Raw genomic sequence first — 12,766 nt, forward strand, 5'->3', positions numbered from 1 at the left:
GTGGGGCGATCTTGGCTCACTGCAGCTTCTGCCTCCTGGGCTCAAGTGACTCTTGTGCCTCAGCCTCCTGAGTAGCTGGGATTACAGGCACACACCACCATGCAGCTAACTTTTGTATTTTTAATAGAGATGGGGTTTTGCCATGTTGGCCAGGCTGGTCTCGAACTCCTGACCTCAAGTGATCCGCCCACCTCCCGAAGTGCTGGCATTACAGGCATGAGCCACCGTGCCTGGCCTCTCAGCAAAGCAAATTCTGAGGACTCTCTCAAGGCCTACTGTGGGGTGGGGGCCCTGCGATCTGTGTTTTAGCCAGGCTTCCAGGCCAGGTGATTCGGATGCAGGCTCAGGTTTGAGACACATGGTCTTGGAATTAGGAACCTTGTGTCTGGTCCCAAGTTATGCCAGTTCCAAGCTGATCTGGTCACTTAGCCCCATTTAATCCCCTCACTGCCAAAGATAATAGTCCCTGCCCTGCTTCCATCATCAGGTTTCCATGAGAACCCAACGAGATAATTGGTATCATCAGGAACAGTGGAGCGTGTCACAAATGCAATGAATGAGGATTATTTCAGAGACAGATGATCTTGATAAACTGAGGATCCCGATTTGGAGGGAAAGGGAGATAGTGCCAAGGTAAGTAAAGGATCTGGGCTGGGCATGGAGGCGCATACCTGTGACCCCAGTGCTTTGAGAGGCCAAGGTAAGAGGATTGCTTGAGGCCAGGAGTTCCAGACCAGCCTGGACAACACAGCAAGACCCTGGATCTACAAAATACTAAAAAAATTTAGCCAATCATGTTGGAATGCACCTGTAGTCCCAGCTACTCAGAGGACTGACGTGCGAAGATTGCTTGAGTCCAGGAGGTTGAGGCTGCAGTGAGCTGTGATTGCACTACTGCACTCCAGCCTGGGCAACAGACCAAGACCCTGTCTCCAAAAAAATTAAAAAATTAGCTGGGTGTGGTGGTGCATGCCTGTAATCCTAGCTGCTTGGGAGGTTGAGGCAGGAGGATCACTTAAGCCCAGGAATTTGAGGCTACAGTGAGCTACGATTACACCGCCACACTCCAGCCTGGATGACAGAGCAAGATCCTATCTCCAAATAATAATAATAATAAAGAGGAAGTGAGGTACAGAAGTAGCTGATTGGTTACAGCTCAGCGTTTACCTTATTTGAACACAGTTTGAACAAATTTTGATTGGCCAAGGAGAGAGATTTGTTTAAATGCTTCCCTCCAAAGCCCTGTGGTTGACAAGTGATTCGCCAAATCTAAATGTGCATAATAGATAATTTCTGGCTGCTTTTGTTTGAAGGAGGTGATTAGTTTTTTTTTGTTTTCTTTTCTTTTCTTTTTTTTTTTTTTTTTTTTTTTTTTTTTACTGTTGTTGGAGAGACAGTCTTGCTCTGTCACCCAGGCTGGAGTGCAATGGCGCGATCTCAGCTCACTGCAACCTCCACCTCCTGGGTTCAAGCAATTCTCCTGCCTCAGCCTCCCAGGCACATGGCACCACACCCGGCTAATTTCTTTTGTATTTTAGTAGAGACAGGGTTTCACTGTGTTGCCCAGGCTGGTCTTGAACTCCTGAGCTCAGGCAGTCTGCCTGTCTCGGCCTCCCAAAGTGCTAGGATTATAGGCATGAGCCACCACGCCTAGCCGGTGATAAGTTTTCTGGACTAATTGCCATTTTTCTGCAGTGACACACAATCATAGACACACAAACCGAGCAGTGTCTTAACCAAGGCTTGGCTCATCCATCAGAGCTTAGTGTGTTCTTGGAGTGCTAATTGACCATACATAAGTTTCCTATTGAAAATTCTAGTAAAAAATGTAGAAGAGAAGAAGGTCGTTTTTTGCAATGAATAATTAAGCTCAAGGATGCATCTTTAAGGGAAGGTAGGGGAATGGAGAAAGAGCTAATAGTCATATTTTCCAGTCTTTGTGAGAAATGAATGCAGGGACATTGATTCAGAAATGTTTCAGACTGAGGCTGTATGTGGTGGCTCATGCCTGTAATCCTAGCACTTTGGGAGGTCGAGGCAGGCAGATGACTTGAGCTCAGGAGTCCAAGAACGGCCTGGACAACATGGCGAAAAACACAAAAAGTAGCCAGGTATGGTGGCATGCACCTGTAGTCCCAGACAGCTACTTGGGAGGCTGAGGTGGGAGGATTCCTTGAACCTAGGAGGCAGAGGTTGCAGTCAGCTGAGATTGTGCCACTGCACTCCAGCCTGGGCAACAGCAAGACCCTGTGGGGGGAAAAAAAAGAGAAAGAAAAAATAAAAATAAATGTTCCAGACTGGCATCCAAGGCCCTCTCAAATATTGCCGCTTTATCATGTTCTTCCCTAAGGCTCTGTGATGTGAACTCTGATTGTCTTAAAAGGAAAACCTTAGACAAATTAAATTTAACAGTGTTTAATTGAGCAAAGAACAATTCATAAATTGGGCAGCCTCCTAAGCCAACATGGGTTCAGAGAGTCTCTGGTGCAGCCACGTGGTGGGAGAAGATTTATGGACAGAAGAAGGAAAATGACACACAGAAAACGGAAGTGAAGTACAGAAATAGCTGGTTGGTTACAGCTCAGCCTTTGCCTTATTTGAACACAGTTTGAACAAACTTTGATTGGCTGAAACCTGGTGATTGGCACAAATGTAAGTTACAGTCTGTTTACACATCAAGTTAGGTTACAGTTCACTACAGACGGAGTAATAGTTAGGTGGAACTTAAAATATATCGAGGGGCAGCTTTAGGCTAAACTGAATTGAACAATCCAACCAAACCAGGTTCTGTGTTTTTCCTGGGACGTGCTTTACTTCCTCGCTATCTTCCCTTATGCTGTGATGCTTCTCTTTTCTCACTACAGCTGTTTGCCGAAACACAACCATCAAGCCTGAGTCTTTCGCTCAGCCATCTCATACTAACGCCTCTTCTCCCTTGGGCTTTAATTATATTTTGTGTATGTGTCTCTTGTGAGCTTGAATTTTGTCTTTGATTGTAGTTATACTGGACACCCCCTGCGCAGCTGACCTAAATCACTAGAACCTGGGAATGGTAAGTGGTGTTTCGTTTTGCCCCCTCCTCCAGTCCAGTTTTCTCCATATGGACCCCATGAATGGTATCTAATTTCTCTGAATGTCCATGGCATTTGTTATCAATCTCTTTATATAATTCAATTGTATACCCCACACCAGGTGCGGAAGCTCATGACTGTAATCCCAGTGCTTTGGGAGGGCAAGGCAGGTGGATCACCCGAGGTCAGGAGTTTGAGACCAGCCTGGCCAACATGGCGAAACCCCACTCTACTCAAAATGCCAAGAGAGGCCTGGCGCAGTGGCTCGTGCCTGTAATCCCAGAACTTTGGGAGGCCAAGGCAGGCAGATTACAAAGTCTCCCAATTAGCTGGGACTAGAGGCATACGCCACCGCACCTGGCTAATAATACAGATCCTCTTATAAACACCTTTATTTGCTTCACATCAGCCACTTGCTCCTTAGTCTCTTTGTTCCTGTTTCCAAGAAAATTCACATTTATTCCTAATATGTCATTTTCATAGATAAATGAGCAGCGAGTGGAATTTGAGGTATCTGTTCACAAGTTGGAGATACATTTGGAGGTACTGGAAACCAGAAGGGCTGCTTAGCTGTGTATTTTAGTGTCTGAAGCTGTGGGTTAGGTTGCTTCCTGTTTATACATGACTTTGAGCCCATGGGACAGATTTTGTGTCTTGGATGCTATAGAAGCCTTGGAAAAATCCGTCAGTGACTGCCATCCCAGCTTATAGGATGCTCAACATCCTGGGCACTTATCCATGAAGCTCACCCATGATCAGAGCCTGGCAGGGGCGTGGAGGCTCAAGAAGGAACTCCTTGGACTGCTACAAAGGCTGAAATCAACCTCTTGCCACCAAACCCCTGAGGTACACACTCCAATCTGCTCCCAGCTACACCAAAGCCCCTCATTTTCTTCCCACCTCTGGTTGAGCACATGTAGCTTCTTCTCTCTGGGATGCCTCTCTACCCTCTCAAATTCTCAGTCTCATGAATTCCTTTTCATCCCTGTCATCCTCACTCAATACCTTGTGAAAGACAAATCTTAGGCCCCCCAAATCACTAAGCTAAAGGGAAAAATCAATCTGGGAACTGCTCAGGGCCAACCTGCTTCCCATTCTACTCAAAGTCACCCCTCTGATCACTGAGACCAATGCATATCTGATTGTCTCCTTTGGAGAGGCTAATCAGAAACTCAAAAGAATGCAACCGTCTGTCTCTTACCTACCTATGACCTGGAAGGCCCCTCCCCACTTTGAGTCTTTCTACCTTCGCTTCAAGTTGTCCCCCCTTTCCAGACTGAACCAATGTTCATCTTGCATATGTTGATCAATGTCCCATGTCTCCATAGAATGTATAAAACCAAACTGTGCTCTGACCACCTTGGGCATATGTCGTCAGGATCCCCTGAGGCTGTGTCCTGGGCACGCATCTTCAACCTTGGCAAAATAAACTTTCTAAATTGACTGAGACCTGTCTCAGATTTTCAGGGTTCACAGCCTTAATTGAGATTTAGCTCAAATCTCATCTCTCTCTGGCTGCCATCTCTATACCTTGCAGTGTGATGGTTAATTTTTTTTTTTTGAGATGGTGTCTCACTCTTGTTGCCCAGGCTGTAGTGCAGTGGTGCGATCTCAGCTCACTACAACCTCCGCCTCCCGGGTTCAAGCAATTCTCCTGCCTCAGCCTCCTGAGTAGCTGGGATTACAGGCATGCGCCATCATGCCCAGCTAATTTTGTATTTTTTTAGTAGAAACGGGGTTTCTCCATATTGGTCAGGCTGGTCTTGAACTCCCAACCTCAGGTGATCTTCCCGCCTCGGCCTCCCGAAATGCTAGGATTACAGGCATGCACCACCACGCCCAGCCATGATGGTTAATTTTATGGGTCAACTTGGCTGGGTCATAGGACCCAGATATTTGCTCAGGCATCATTCTGGGTGTTTCTGTGATGTGTTTTCCTTGGGCGAGATTAACATTTAAATTGGTGAACCTTGAATGAAGAAGATGACCCTCTGTAACCCAGCTGGGCCTCGTCCAATTAACTGAAGGCCTGAATAAAACAAAGGATCTCTCCCAGGCAAGAAGGAATTCTGCCAGCAGATGGCCTGTGAACTTGAACTGAAACATCAACTCTTTCTAACACACTTAATGTATTAAGGTCTCCAGTCTGTTGGCCCACCCTACAGATTTTGGACTTGTCAGCCTCCAGGATCGTGTAAGCATATTTTTTAAAAATATATATTTTTTTCTGCATACATATCCTATTGACTCAGTTTCTCTAGAGAACTCTCAAACACATAGACAAACTTAAGGACTCCTTCCTCTTAAAAAAAAAAAAATTGAGGTAAAGTCTCCCTATGTTCCCAGGTTGGAGTGCAGTGGTGCGATTACAGTTCACTACAGTCTTGATCTCCTGAGCTCAAGCAATTCTCCCACCTTAGCCTCTCAAGTAGCTGGGAATACACTATGCCCAAATAATTTTTAAATTTTTTGTAAAGATGGGGTCTCATTGTATTGTCCAGGCCGGTCTCAAATTCCTGGGCTCAAGTGATCCTCCCATCTCAGCCTCCAAAAGTGCTGAGATTACAGGCCTGAACCACTGCACCAGGCCATGACTCCTTTCTTTTAATTCCACAATATGCTTTGCCTGATAGCACTTAGGGCTTTTGGAAACCATTTGTTTACTTGTCTTCTATGTTTATAAGGTTCTTAAGAGTGGAAGCTGTGCTATATATCTCTCTGCATCTCAGGGTCAGAGACGGTTGAACCAGAGTGACTCCATCTTGAATAGGGGTTGGGTAAAATGAGGCTGAGACCTACTGGGCTGCATTCCCAGGAGGTTGAGGCATTCTTAGTCACAGGATGAGATAGGAGGTTGGCACAAGATACAGGTCACAAAGAGCCTGCTGATAAAACAGGACGCAGTAAAGAAGCCGGCCAAATCCCACCAAAACCAAGATGGTGACGAAAGTGACCTGTGGTCATCCTCACTGCTCATTATACACTAATTATAATGGATTAGCATGCTAAGAGACACTTCCCCCACACCACAACAGTTTACAAATGCCATGGCAACGTCAGGAAGTTACTCTATATGGTCTAAAAAGGGGAGGAACCCTCAGTTCTGGGAGTTGCCTTTCCTGGAAAACTTATGAATAATTCACCGCTTGTGTAGCACATAATCAAGAAATAAGCGTGAAAGAGCCAATGAGGAGCCCACGCTACTACTCTGCCTGTGGAGTAGACATTCTTTTGTTTCTTTACTTCTCTAGTAGACTCACCTTTACTTTATGGAGTAATTCGAATTCTTTTTTGGGTGAGATCCAAGAACCCTCTCTTGGGATCTGGGTAGGGACGCCTTTCCAGTAACATCAGCACCTAGAATTGCGTCTGGAACCTTATTATTACGTGCAAAATTACTTGCCAGTGGAATGAATGAGTTTCAGCAGGAGGAAGTGCCGTGGTACTCCAGGAACCCTTTCTGCGGTTTCCTTGTTCAGTCTCTGTCCTGTCTTGGAACCCGGAAAGAAAGAAGAGATTCAAATAATGATATCAGGGTTTAGACTTGGGACAGGGTAGGAATAGGAGTGATGAGAGGCCCAGCGAGCTGCCTGGAAGTGTAACCGCACAATGGGTTCACCTTGCCCACTGTCTAGACAGAGCTGATTTATCAACACAGGGGACTGGAATTGGAGAAAGAGTAACTCACGCAGAGCCAGTTGTGTGGGAGATGGGTTCTATTATTACTCAAATCAGTCTCCCACGCATTCAGGGATCAGAGTTTTTAAAGATAATTTGGCGGGTGGGGCTTGGGAAGTGGGGAGTGCTTATTGATCAGGTTGGAGATGGAATCATAAGGGGTTGAAGTGAGTTTTTCTTACTGTCTTCTTTTCCTGGGTGCGATGGCAGAACTGGTTGAGCCAGATTACCTGTCTGGGTAGTGTCAGCTGATCCATCCGGTGCAGGGTCTACCAAATATCTCAAGCACTCATCTTAGGTTTTACAATAGTGATGTTATCCCCAGAAGCAACTGGGGGCGGTTCAGACTCTTGGAGCCAGAGGCTGCATGGTCCCTAAACTGCAATTTCTAATCTTGTAGCTAATTTGTCAGTCCTGCAAAGGCAGACTGTTCCCCAGGCAAGAAGGGGGTCTTTTGGGGAAAGGGCCTCTTATCAATTTTGTTTCAGAGTCCAACCATGAACCGAATTCCTTCCCAAGGCTAGTTCGGCCAGGCTCAGGGATGAACAAGGACAGCTTAAAGGTTAGAAGCAAGATGGAGTCAGTTAAGTCTGATCTCTTTCACTGTTGTAATTTCCTCAGTTATCATTTTGCAAAGGTGGCTTCGGGAGTGGGGAGTCCTTTGGATCAGGTAGAATGTAGGGATTCACAGTGCTCAGCTTCACAAAGCGTCATGACGGGATAAGTCAGTCATTCACGCATTCATTCACCAAGTTGACTGCATACAATATCCCAGCAGTGAGCTCTGCAGACACAATTTCTGCTCCCAAGGCTATCCTAGACCACAAGTAGAGATATGCATTAAATAAATTAGCACATCAATACATATATCAAGCTGGGCATGGTGGCCCACGCCTGTAATCCCAGCATATTGGGAGGCGAAGGCAGGTGGATCACCTGAGGTCAGGAGTTCAAGACCAACCTGGCCAACATGGTGAAACCCTGTCTCTATTAAAAATACAAAAATTAGCCAGGTGTGGTGGCGGGCGCCTGTAATCTCAGCTACTGGGGAGGCTGAGGCAGGAGAGTTGGTTGAACCTGGGAGGCAGACGTTACAGTGAGCTAAGATCATACCATTGCACTCCAACCTGGATGACAAGAGCGAAACTCCATCTCAAAACAAAACAAACCAAAAAACCCCATATATCATTATAAATCATAAAAGAAAATTGATAGGAGAAATAAATGACGAATGAAGTGGGATCTGATTTAGACTGGCTGGGTCAGGGAAGGCCCTTCTGAGTAGGTGATAATGGAAGCAAAGACCCGAAGGACCATTCTGGAACGGGGGATTGTCAGAGAGCCAGCAGGTTCACCCCCAAGGATTCTTCCCCTAAGCCCAAGACTCTCCAAGGGCCACCAGTTTGAGACATTCTCAGACTCTGGAGTGCCAACTCCCCTAGAACCCAAGACCCCCTGGACACCCCCTCATTTGCCTCAACCTGCCCTAGAGTCCTGAGCAATGGTGACACCTGTTTTAGGAATCTGTCCAAACTGAGTGTGACTACACTTGGGTGCTTTTCATCACAATGAGTGAAATCTCAGGTCACCAAGAGGCTACCCCAGGCACAGCCTTTTTTCAGGCCTTTTTATTTCTCACCAAAGGTTATCCTTCGAAGACTAAGCTCTGGTTTTTTTCATCTTGTCCAAATTCCTGTCTAAGGGATCTGGGGAATCAGGCCCTACCAACCATAAATTCTCACCAGATGGTTTTATTTAACCCTATATATCGTGACTTTCTTTCCAACCTGACCCTGGCATAACATTACAAGACAAGGAAGAAAATCAAAATATTTTACCCGAAACATGTTTCTTTGCCAAATCTTGAAATGGCCCTGCAAGGCTGTCCTTTGTGGGGGAAAATTTGCATCTGTACATAGTCTCTATTCACACAGCTAGATCTTTTTCTTCCAGGCCCTCTCAGTCCTAAAGAGATTAACTAAAAGTCTAGCACCTTTTCACAATCTGAATAGGAAACACTTCTCATCTATTGTCTCTAAGGGCAGCCACTGTGAGACTTCAAAAGAACCTTGGTCTCCACAATATTTTAACCTGAATGTCTCCTTTCTGTTGATCCCAGGTCTTTAGACAAACTCAACCGATTGTCAATCAGAACATGTTTAAATTTGCCTATAGCCTGGAAGCCCTGAAACCCTACTTCAAGTTGTCCCGCCTTTCTGGACCAAACCAACGTATTTCTTAAATGTATTTGATTGATGTCTCATGCCTCCCTAAAATATATAAAACCAAGCTGCGCCCCGACCACCTTGGGCACGTGTTCTCAGGACCTTCTGAGGGCCATGGTCACTATTATTTGGCTCAGAATAAATCTCTTCATATATTTTAGAGTTTTTCATTGACACCCTCAGCTACTCTTCCAGGAGCGGATGGCAGAAGTTAAAACTCCAATCTTTGGGGTGTGTGTTGGTCTCCTCCAGGATTGCTTCCTCCTGTTGGCGGTGAAGAAGTGCAATGAAGGGGTGCCATGTAGATTTGAGCTGGGGGGACCTTCCATTTCATGCCGCCCACTCCAGCACCTGGCAGGTCCACTTCCTCTGACTTCTCCAGAGAACAAAAGGCTGTGGTGCAGAATGAGATCTGCTCCCAGCTTCCCTGGGGTTTAATCCCAACTCCCACTGGGGGCCAAGTCTCTGGTAAATGTCAAAAGAAAGGAACTAAGCTCTTTCCAAAGAGTTAGGGAGAAGGAGGGGGATGAGTAGAGGCCCCAGGAAAAGAACTTCAAAAGGGAAATTCACATACATTATTCAATCCTCCTCCGTGGGACCTCTGGCATAGGTTGTTTGGTAAGAAATGTGTTGTTAATGGTCTCTATTGCCGTAAGAAGGAAAATCACTCCATGGAGGAGGTTCAGAATCTCCTCCCCAATTACCCTAAGCAGGCTGTGTGCACCTTGGACACTTAGCCCTGGCAATGGGTTCATGCAAGTGAGGAAACAAGGTGACTTTCCCAGTGGCCACGTTCCTTGTGAGCCACCACTCCCGGCTAAGTTTTGTATCTCTTTAACAGCAGGTCATGTGGGCATTTTGCAAAGGTGGTTTCAGGAGTGGGGAGTCCATTGGATCAGGTAGGTGACCACTGGGAAGGTCACCTACATTTTACATGTGAAAAGAGGGAGTACAAGAACAAGTCAATTATGCGTTGCCTCAGACTCAATAAGTCTACATTTTACATACAATAAAGTAAGCCATGAAAAGAGAGAGTAGAGGAAAAAGTCAGTTATGCATTTATGGGCCAGGCACGGTGGTTTAAGCCTGTAATCCCAGCACTTTGGGAGGCCAAGGTGGATGGATCACCTAAGGTCAAGAGTTTGAGACCAGCCTGGCCAACATGGTGAAACCCCATCTCTACTAAAAAATACAAAATGTATCTGGGTGTGGTGGTGGGCCCCTGTAATCCCAGCTACTTGGGAGGGTGAGGCAAGAGAATTGCTTGAACCCAGGAGGGCGGAGGTTGCAGTGAGCCGAGATCGCCCCCCTGCACTCCAGCCTGGGTGACAGAGCCAGACTTTGTCTCAAAAAAACAAAACAAAACAAAACAAAACAAAACAAAAACCCCAAAAACAAAAAACAATGATGCATTTGTTTTAGGGTAGATGGAGAGAAAATTTCTGGTCTTCTCCTTGTGCTGTAAAGATAAGTTGGTAATTGTGTGACAATTCAACAGAGGTTTAGAACTTATGTGGAGATATGTATTTTGCAAGGTTTAGAGGCTCGCAAGGACTATTCCTCACAATATGTGAGGGAGACCATCTGGGGAGATATGTGGCCTTTGATTATCATCAGAACCTGGCTTTTGGATGAGGCTATGACACAGGGTTGTCAAATGACAGTTGCCTGTTTGGGAACTAAAAGGAAGGCAGTGTTGTGTGGCTCAGTTCCCAAGCTGAACTTTCCCTTTGGCATAGTGAGTTTGGGGTCCTGAGATCCCGTTTTCATTCATGGAGGCTTCAGTGGTTTCCCGATAGCCACAGGAGCCTGTGCTCCTGGAAGCTGACTTTCCTTTGACACTTTTTCCTCCAGGAACCTGGGTTAAGAGAGTACAGTGTTTCTGCTGTGGAAAGAGCCATTCTCAGGAAACTAAAGGAAGGGAAGCTCTGAGCAGATGAAGGTGGATGCAGAAGACATGTACGGCACGATTTTGTGTATCCAAAGTTCAAAAACCATGCTAATTAATCCAAGGATAGGGACGGCTCTTCAGAGGCAGGTAACGAACTGGAAGAGACCAGGGGCGCCAAATGCTGATGGCACTCTTGTTAGTGATCTGTGTGCCGCTTACATGGGTGAGCTCCCCTTGAGAGCATTCATCAAGCGGTACCCTTGTGATTTGACTGCTTTTCTTTGTGTCTATTGCACTTCAATCAAAATTTATCTGGCAAAGGGAAGGCCAAACACCAGGAAAGTCTGAGAAACTGTTACAGCCAGGAGAAGCCTAAGGAGTCATGAGGACTGAACATCACGGGGTATCCTGGGTGAGATCCTGAAACAGGGAAAGGGCATTCATTAAAAGCTAAGGATCTGTGAATACAGTATGGACTTTAGCTAATAATAACATCTCGATATTGGTTCATGAATTATGGCAGATATGCCAAGGGAACGTAAGATGTTAATGACGGGAGAATTTGAGCGTGGCATATGGGAATTCTGTACTATGTTTGCAATCTTTTTGTAAATGTAAAACTGTAATTTAAATGTTAAAACAGGGCCAGGTGCAGTGGCTTATGCCTGTAATCCCAGCACTTGGGGAGGCCAAGGCAGGAGGATCACTGGAAGTCAGGAGTTTGACACCAGCCTGGGCAATATAGAGAGACTCTATCTCTACAAAAAAAAAAAAAAAAAAAAAAAAAAAAGAAAGAAAAGTAGCTGGGTGTGGTGGTGAACACCTGTAGTCCCAGCTACTTGGGAGGCTGAGGCAGGAGGATTGTCTGAGCCCATAAGTTTGAAGTTGTGGTGAGTTATGATAACTCCAGCCTGGGTTACAGAGCAAGACCTTCCTCTTTCAATCTCTCTCTCTCTTTCTCTTCATGTATATACGGAGAGAGGTTATATATATATAGAAAGAAAGTTTTCCCAGCCTCACAGTTGTAGAAGCTGGAAGACCAAGATGAGAATGCTAGCATGGTTGATTTCTGGTGAGAGCTGTCTTCCTGAATTGCACGTGGCTGTCTTCTCTCTGTATCATCCCATGGTAGAAAGAGAGAGAGAGATCAAGCTGTCGGGTGCCTCTTCATGTAAGGGCACTAACCCCATTATGAGGGTCCCACCCTCATGACCTCATCTAAACCTAATTACCCCCAGAGACCCCATCTCCAAATACCATCACACTGGGAGGTTAGAGCTTTGGCATATGAATTTTTGGGGAGACACAACTAAGTTTTTTAAATTTTTAAACTAATTTACTATTAATTTATTATTTATTATTATTTTAAATTTATTTACTTATTTATTTCGAGACAGAGTCTTGCTCTGTTGCCCAGGCTGGAGTCCACTGGCACCAATCTCAGCTCACTGCAGCCTCCACCTCCTGGGTTCAAGCAATTCTCCTGCTTCAGCCTACCGAGTAGCTGGGATTACAGGCACGCACCACCACGCCCGGCTAATTTTTGCATTTTCAGTAGAGACGTGATTTTGCCATATTGGCCAGGTTGGTCTCAAACTCCTGACCTCAAGTGATTTTCATGCCTTGACCTCCCAAAGTGCTGGGATTATAGATGTGAGCCACCACACCCAGCCATTTCCCTTTTTTATTGCTTTTAAAGGAAAGGATCTTACTCTGTGCCCAGGTTAGGGTACAGTGGTGTGATCATAGCTCACTGCAGCCTCGAACTTCCAGGCTCAAGTGATCCTCCCATCTCAATCTCCCAAGTAGCTGGGACTACAGGTGTGGGCCACCATGCCTGGCTAAGTTTTAAATTCTTTTATAGAGAGGGGGGTTCTTTCTATGTTGCCCAGGCTGGCCTT

The sequence above is a fragment of the Piliocolobus tephrosceles genome, chromosome 8 (assembly GCF_002776525.5).
Source record: "Piliocolobus tephrosceles isolate RC106 chromosome 8, ASM277652v3, whole genome shotgun sequence".
Taxonomy (NCBI): domain Eukaryota; kingdom Metazoa; phylum Chordata; class Mammalia; order Primates; family Cercopithecidae; genus Piliocolobus; species Piliocolobus tephrosceles.